We start from the raw sequence: 8,579 nt of genomic DNA, 5'->3' as shown, positions 1-8,579 counted from the left end.
TTAAAATAATTAGACCTATAATCCCCACCTTTTTTCCCCATGGACATGTCTGTCTGGAAACCCTCTGTACTGCTCTAATCTGGGCTGTCTAGTCAGATGATAACATGAACAAGGTGGCATTTTGAGGAATGTGAAAATTAAAACATTCCAACTTCTAGTTAATAAGCTAAATGTTCTTAATTAAACTATCTCAGGAATGCCCTACACATATTCTCAGAAGAGTTTTTTTCTGTCCTTTTATTGGCTATCAGTTCAGTTCAATCACTCAGTTGTGTCTGACTCTTTGCAACCCCACAGACTGCAACACACCAAGCCTCCCTGTCTATCACCAACTCTCAGAGTTTACTAAAACTCACGTGCAATGAGTCAGTGATGCCATCCAACCATCTCATCCTCTGTCGTCCCCTTCTCCTACCTTCAACCTTTCCCAGCATCAGGGTCTTTTCACATGAGTCAGCTCTTCACATCAGGTGTCCAAAGTACTGGAGTTTCAGCTTCAGCATCACTCCTTCCAATGAATATTCAGAACTGATTTCCTTCAGGATTGACTAGTTGGATCTCCTTGTAGCCCAAGGGACTCTCAAGAGTCTTTTCCAACACCATAGTTCAAAAGCATCAATTCTTCAGTGCTCAGCTTTCTTTGTAGTCCAACTCTTACATCCATACATGACTACTGGCAAAACCATAGCTTTGACTAGACGGACCTTTGTTTGCAAAGTAATGTCTCTGCTTTTTAATATGCTGTCTAGGTTAGTCATAACTTTTCTCCCAAGGAGTAAGCGTCTTTTTAATCTCAGGGCTGCAGTCACCATCTACAGTGATTTTGGAGCCCATAATAAGTCTGCCACTGTTTCTACTGTTTTTCCATCTATTTGCCATGAAGTGATGGGACTGGATGCCCATTTTTATTTTCTGAATGTTGAGCTTTAAGCTGACATTTTCACTCTCCTGTTTCACTTTCATCACATGGCTCTTTAGTTCTTCTTTGCTTTCTGCCATAAGAGTGGTGTCATCTGCATATCTGAGGTTATTGATATTTCTCCCAGCAGTCTTGTTTCCAACTTGTGCTAATTCCAGCCAATGTATTCTGCTTGTAAGTTAAATAAGCAGGGTGACAATATACAGCCTTGACGTACTCCTTTTCCTATTTGGAACCAGTCTGTTGTTCCATGTCCAGTTCTAACTGTTGCTTCCTGACCTGCATACAGATTTCTCAACAGGCAGGTCAGGTGGTCTGGTATTCCCATCACTTGAAGAATTTTCTAGTTTGTGATCTTCACAGTCAACGGCTTTGGCATAGTCAATAAAGCAGAAATAGATGTTTTTCTGGAACTCCCTTGCTTTTTTGATGATCCAGCAGATATTGGCAATTTGATCTCTGGTTCCTCTGCCTTTTCTAAAACCAGCTTGAACATCTGGAAATTCACAGTTCATGTATTGTTGAAACCTGGCTTGGAAAATTTTGAGCATTGCTTTACTAGCATGTGAGATAAGTGCAATTGTGTGGTAGTTTGAACGTTCTTTGGCATTGCCTTTCTTTCGGATTGGAATGAAAACGGACCTTTTCCAGTCCTGTGGCCACTGCTGAGTTTTCCAAATTTGCTGGCATATCGACTGCAGCACTTTCACAGCATCATCTTTCAGGATTTGAAATAGCTCAACTGGAATTCCATCACCTCCACTAGCTTTGTTCATAGTGATGCTTCCTAAGGCACGCTTGAGTTCACATTTCAGGATTTCTGGCTCTAGGTGAGTGATCACACCATCATTATCTGGGCTGTGAAGATCTTTTTTGTACCGTTCTGTTTATTCTTGCCACCTCTTCGAAATATCTTCTGCTTCCATTAGGTCCATACCATTTCTGTACTTTTTGAGCCCATATTTGGATGAAAAGTTCCCTTGCTATCTCTAACTGTCTTGAAGAGATCTCTAGTCTTTCCTATTCTATTATTTTCCTCTATTTCTTTGTACTGATCACTGAGGAAGGCTTTCTTATCTCTCCTTGCTATTCTTTGGAACTCTACATTCAAATGGGTATATCTTTCCTTTTCTCCTTTGCTTTTTGCTTCTCTTCACAGCTATTTGTAAGACCTCCTCAGAAAGCCATTTTGCTTTTTTGCATTTCTATTTTGGGGGGATGGTCTTGGTCCCTGTCTCTTGTACAATGTCAGGAACCTCCATCCATAGTTCATCAGGCACTCTTGTCTACCAGATCTAGTCTCTTAAATCTGTTTCTCACTTCCAGTGTATAATCATTAAGGATTTGCTTTAGGTCATACTTGAATGGTCTAGTGGTTTTTCCTACTTTCTTCAATTTAAGTCTGAATTTGGCAATAAAGATTTCATGATCTGAGCCACAGTCAGCTCCAGGTCTTGTTTTTGCTGACTGTATAGAGCTTCTCCATCTTTAGCTGCAAAGAATATAGTCAGTCTGATTTCAGTGTCGTCCATCTGGTGATGTCCATGTGTAGAGTCTTGTATTGTTGGAAGAGGGTGTTTGCTATGACCAGTGCGTTCTCTTGGCAGAACTCTATTAGCCTTTGCCCTGCTTCATTCTGTACTCCAAGGCCAAATTTGCCTGTTACTCCAGGTGTTTCTTGACTTCCTGCTTTTGCATTCCAGTCCCCTATAATGAAAAGGATATCTTTTTTGTTCTTTTTTGTTAGTTCTAGAAGGTCTTGTAAGTCTTTGTAGAACCGTTCAGCTTTTTCAGCATTACTGGTCGGTGTATAGACTTGGATTACTGTGATGTTGAATGGTTTGCCTTGGAAATGGACAGGGATCATTCTGTTGTTTTTGCAACTGCATCCAAGTACTGCATTTCAGGCTGTTGTTGACTATGATGGCTACTCCATTTCTTCTGTGGACTCTTGCCCACAGAAATAGATATAATGGTCATCTGAGTTAAATTCACCCATTCCAGTCCATTTTAATTAGCTGATTCCTGAATGTTGACATTCACGCTTGCCATCTCCTGTTTGACCACTTCCAGTTTGCCCTGATTCATGGAACTAACATTTCAGGTTCCTATGCAATATTACTCTTTACAGCATTGGACCTTGCTTCCATCACCAGTCACACCCACAACTGGGTGTTGTTTTTGCTTTGGGTGCATCTCTTAATTCTCTCTGGAGTTATTTCTCTACTCTTCTACAGTAGCATGTTTGGCACCTAGCGACGTGGGGAGTTCACCTTTCAGTGTCCTATTTTTTTGCCTTTTCATAATTTTCATGGGGTTCTCAAGGCAAGAATACTGAAGTGGTTTACCATTCCCTTCTCCAGTGGGCCACATTTTGTCAGAACTCTCCACCATGACCCATCCATCTTGGGTGGCCCTACATGGCATGGCTCATAGTTGCATTGAGTTAGACAAGGCTGTGGTCCATGTGATTAGATTGGTTAGTTTTCTGTGATTGTGGTTTTCAGTCTGTCTGCCCTCTGATGTAAAATGATAAGAGGCTTATGGAAGCTTCCTGGTGGGAGAGACTGACTGAAGGGGAAACTGGGTTTTGTTCTGATTGGTGGGGCCATGCTCAGTAAATCGTTAATCCAATTTTCTGTTGATGGAGGAGCTGGGTTTTCTCTGGTGGAGCTGTGTTCCCTCCCTGCTATCTACCTGGAGCCAAACTATGGTTGTGGTAATGCAGATAATGGTGACCTCCCTCAAAAGATTCCATGCGTGTACTGCTACAATCAGTGCCCCTAGCCCTGCAGCAGGCCACCACCGACCCATGCCTCCACTGGAGACTTCTGGACACCCACAGGCAAGTCCAGGATATATTATTGGCTATACTAAGCAGTTATACCAACCAGTGATGCTGAAGAAGCTGAAGTTGAATGGTTCTATGAAGACCTACAAGACCTTTTAGAACTAACACCCAAAAAAGATGTCCTTTTCATTAGAGCGGACTGGAATGCAAAAGTAGGAAGTCAAGAAACACCTGGAGTAACAGGCAAATTTGGCCTTAGAATGTGGAAAGAAGCAGGGCAAAGACTAATAGAGTTTTGCCAAGAAAATGCACTGGTAATAGCAAACACCCTCTTCCAACAACACAAGAGAAGACTCTACACATGGACATCACCAGATGGACGACACTGAAATCAGATTGATTATATTCTTTGCATCCAAAGATGGAGAAGTTCTATACAGTCAACAAAAACAAGACCTGGAGCTGACTGGAGCTCAGATCATGAACTCCTCATTACCAAATTCAGACTTAAACTGAAGATAGTAGGGAAAACTGCTAGACCATTCAGGTATGACCTAAATCAAATCCCTTATGATTATACACTGGAAGTGAGAAATGGATTTAAGGGCCTAGATCTGATAGATAGAGTGCCTGATGAACTATGGAAAGAGGTTTGTGACATGGTACAGGAGATAGGGATCAAGACCATCCCCATGGAAAAGAAATGCAAAAAAGCAAAATGGCTTTCTGAGGAGGCCTTACAAATAGCTGTGAAAAGAAGAGAAGTGAAAAGCAAAGGAGAAAAGGAAAGATATAAGCACCTGAATGCAGAGTTCCAAAGAATAGCAAGAAGAAATAAGAAAGCCTTCTTCAGCGATCAATGCAAAGAAATAGAGGAAAACAACAGAAAGGGAAAGACTAGAGATCTCTTCAAGTAAATTAGAGATACCAAGAGAACATTTCATGCAAAGATGGGCTCGATAAAGGACAGAAATGGTATGGACCTAACAGAAGCAGAAGATATTAAGAAGAGGTGGCAAGAATACACAGAAGAACTGTACAAAAAATACCTTCACGACCCGGATAATCATGATGGTGTGATCACTCATCTAGAGCCAGACACCCTGGAATGTGAAGTCAAGTGGGCCTTAGAAAGCATCACTACAAACAAAGCTAGTGGAGGTGATGGAATTTCAGTGGAGCTATTTCAAATCCTGAAAGATAATGCTGTGAAAGTGCTGCAGTCGATATGCCAGCAAATTTGGAAAACTCAGCAGTGGCCACAGGACTGGAAAAAGTCCGTTTTCATTCCAATCCAAAAGAAAGGCAATGCCAAAGAATGCTCAAACTACCACACAATTGCACTCATCTCACATGCTAGCAAAGCAATGCTCAAAATTCTCCAAGCCAGAGCTTCAGCAATACGTGAACCGTGAATTTCCAGATGTTCAAGCTGGTTTTAGAAAAGGCAGAGGAACCAGAGATCAAATTGCCAATACCTGCTGGATCATGGAAAAAGCACGGGAGTTCCAGAAAAACATCTATTTCTGCTTTATTGACTATGCCAAAGCCTTTGACTGTGTGGTTCACAATAAACTGTGGAAAACTCTGAAAGAGATGGGAATACCAGACCACCTGACCTGCCTCTTGAGAAATCTGTATCCAGGTCAGGATGCAACAGTTAGAACTGGACATGGAACAACAGACTGGTTCCAAATAGGAAAAGGAGTACATCAAGGCTGTATATTGTCACCCTGCTTCTTTAACTTGTATGCAGAGTACATCATGAGAAACGCTTGGCTGGAAGAAATACAAGCTGGAATTAAGATTGCTGGGAGAAATATCAATAACCTCAGATATGCAGATGACACCACCCTTATGGCAGAAAGTGAAGAGGAACTAAAAAGCCTCTTGATGAAAGTGAAAGAGGAGAGCAAAAAAGTTGGCTTAAAGCTCAACATTCAGAAAACAAAGATCATGGCATCCATTCCCATCACTTCATGAGAAATAGATGGGGAAACAGTGGAAACAGTATCAGACTTTATTTTTGGGGGCTCCAAAATCACTGCAGATGGTGACTGCAGCCATGAAACTAAAAGATGCCTACTCCTTGGAAGGAAAGTTATGACCAACCTAGATAGCATATTCAAAAGCAGAGACATTACTTTGCCGACTAAGGTCCGTCTAGTCAAGGCTATGGTTTTTCCTGTGGTCATGTATAGATGTGAGAGTTGGACTGTGAAGAAGGCTGAGCACCGAAGAATTGATGCTTTTGAACTGTGGTGTTGGAGAAGACTCTTGAGAGTCCCTTGGACTGCAAGGAGATCCAACCAGTCCATTGTGAAGATCAGCCCTGGGATTTCTTTGGAAGGAATGATGCTAAAGCTGAAACTCCAGTACTTTGGCCACCTCATGGGAAGAGTTGACTCATTGGAAAAGACTTTGATGCTGCGAGGGATTGGGGGCAGGAGGAGAAGGAGACGACAGAGGATGAGATGGCTGGATGGCAACACTGACTCGATGGACGTGAGTCTGAGTGAACACAGGGAGTTGGTTATGGACAGGGAGGTCTGGCGTGCTGCGATTCATGGGGTTGCAAAGAGTTGGACACGACTGAGTGACTGAACTGAACTGAAGCAGTTATACACTGAATAACTCTCAATTTGTCAAGGGCTGAAATTTTCTTCATATTCTGGCTCCAATGCTGAGATCAACTGTCCTTCGCATGGCTCTGGATTCCCTTTCGTTTTTAATCAACCTACCCATAGGGTGCTGGGGAGACTCAAAATATATAAGCAAGCAGAGTAATAGGCAAATAATTTTGTTTTCCATACAGGAAACATTAAGATGCAACACTTATAAAGCTGGTTGTCAGGCATTTTCTTCCTTTCTTGTTATATCTCTCTGTTTGTTTACCATTATTTCTGCAGTGCAATTCATGAGAACTCTGCAGGTGGCACTCAAGGAGAAAGGAAAGGTTTCTGTGAACTGCATTGACCTCTAGTGCTTCAGCTCCTCTCAGACTGTTCTGTGGCCTCTCTATTTCCCTGCGATATAGCAAGGTCTCTTCAGATAGGCAGGTCAAGAATTTTAGTGAGGAGCGTAATTATCTAGAATGTGTGGTAAAATGGGCTTCCAAGGTGGTGGTAGTGGTGAACAATCAGCCTGCCTATGCAGGAGATGCAAGAGACACAGGTTCCATCCCAGGGTAGGAAAGATCCCCGTAAGGAGGAAATGGTAACCCACTCCAGTATTCCTCTGCCTGAAAAATCCCATGAAAACAGGAGCCTGGCAGACTACAGTCCATGGGGTGGCAAAGAGTTGCACAGACCCATCTCAGAGACTTAACAAGCCTAGTCTTTGCTCCATGACTCTGCATTTTTGCAGACTCCAGGGTGCTTTGGTGGAGGTCTCCATTACACTAAAAAAATATTGCCTTAATGTCTAGGCATGCTTTCCTTAGTATCACCTAGTAAAGCAGCCTTGCCACTGCGCACCCATGGCTCCACACCGTAACTGAGGCCCTGGCGTTGCATTTGGTTTACCCGTGGGGAAATGGACATCTGTTCCGTGTACAGTTTGTCCGATGAAGGCAAACATCTTGTGTAACAACGCCCTGTCAAGATGCACAGCATGTTTCCTGTGTGCCTCTCCCAATCAGTCTCCGTTCTATAAAACGGTCGCGTCCTCCACCATTGCCCTAGCTGCTTTAAGAACGTAAGGTATAGCCGTCACGCCCGTGACTAGACCGCAAGCTTCACAGTGCACACCTAGGAAAGACGGGTGGGAGTGATTGGAAGCCCACTTTGCCAATAGGCGTCCGGCTTGTTGATGGGTGTCAAATGCCGGGCTCTGATTGGCCGTGGCAAACCGGGACTTTTCCTCTTAGCCTCACGCTGTCTGGACATTGCATCACCCGGGCAAGACGTAGACTCGTTTCTTTCAGAGCTACGCCGTCCTGGAGGCCGCTAAGGTACGCTCGGTCCTGCTCGTGGGGCCCCTCAGTTACTCCCTGTCCTGTCCGCGGGGCTCCTCAGGTCACCTTGTCCTGCCCACGGGCCCCTCAGATACGCCCCTTCCTGCCCACGGAGACCCACGATCCCCTCTGGTTTACAAGAATTATTTTTAATGTTTATTGGGGGCCATGGGTTAGTACGTGCATATCCGTTTCCAAGGAAAAGACTGGGAGACGGTCTAAATGGGGCTGAAGAATCCAACTAGGTACCAATCCTGGCTCAGCGGTTCGACCGAGCGTTATAAACCTTGCAGGTTACCCAGCTTCAGCCTGGGATCCTGGTAACTAACACTTGAGCCATTGAGTGATTCAGAAAATTTGGTGTGATCGAGCTCACTGGAGAAGTTCAGAAGGTGGACGAAATTACTTGAAAGTCTAGGTATTCATAAGAACAAATCAAGTCTTCAGTTCAGTCGCTCAGTCGTGTCTGACTCTTTGCGACCCCATGAATCGCAGCACGCCAGGCCTCCCTGTCCATCACCAACTCCCGGAGTTCACTCAGACTCACGTCCATAGAGTCAGTGATGCCATCCAGCCATCTCATCCTCTGTCGTCCCCTTCTCCTCCTGCCCCCAACCCCTCCCAGCATCAGAGTTTTTTCCAATGAGTCAACTCTTCCCATGAGGTGGCCAAAGTACTGTAGTTTCAGCTTTAGCATCTTAGGTTCCCATAAATGAGCATGTATTGCTGGGTGTCTGGGGCTAGAGGGAAGTAAGTAAGCGCGGCGTCTCCAGTCTAACAGTCTAACACAATAATCCAAGGGCCCAGATGAGGATCAGTTCTTCGATGGGAGAAGAAGGCTTCTCAGGAACTACAGTGGATTTGGCCCTGAAAATGAATAGTAACTGGAGGAGTAGGTGCAGAGGACTGTAGTG

The 8,579-nt window shown here is 43.9% G+C and overlaps 1 protein-coding gene across 1 annotated transcript in view; it reads left to right on the top strand.

Moving 5' to 3' along the window:
* The first annotated feature begins 7,571 nt into the window (after window positions 1-7,571).
* Window positions 7,572-8,579, top strand: part of IARS1 (isoleucyl-tRNA synthetase 1) — a 79,000-nt gene continuing 77,992 nt past the window's right edge. The window contains exon 1 of the mRNA XM_052645378.1: window positions 7,572-7,662. The gene's annotated coding sequence lies outside the window, so the exon portion shown is untranslated. The remainder of the gene's footprint in view (window positions 7,663-8,579) is intronic.

This window comes from Budorcas taxicolor, chromosome 8, assembly GCF_023091745.1.
Source record: "Budorcas taxicolor isolate Tak-1 chromosome 8, Takin1.1, whole genome shotgun sequence".
In the NCBI taxonomy this organism is placed as follows: Eukaryota; Metazoa; Chordata; class Mammalia; order Artiodactyla; family Bovidae; genus Budorcas; species Budorcas taxicolor.
Note: the sequence above shows the minus strand (reverse complement) of the source record. Positions and strands in the feature narration are given on the sequence as shown.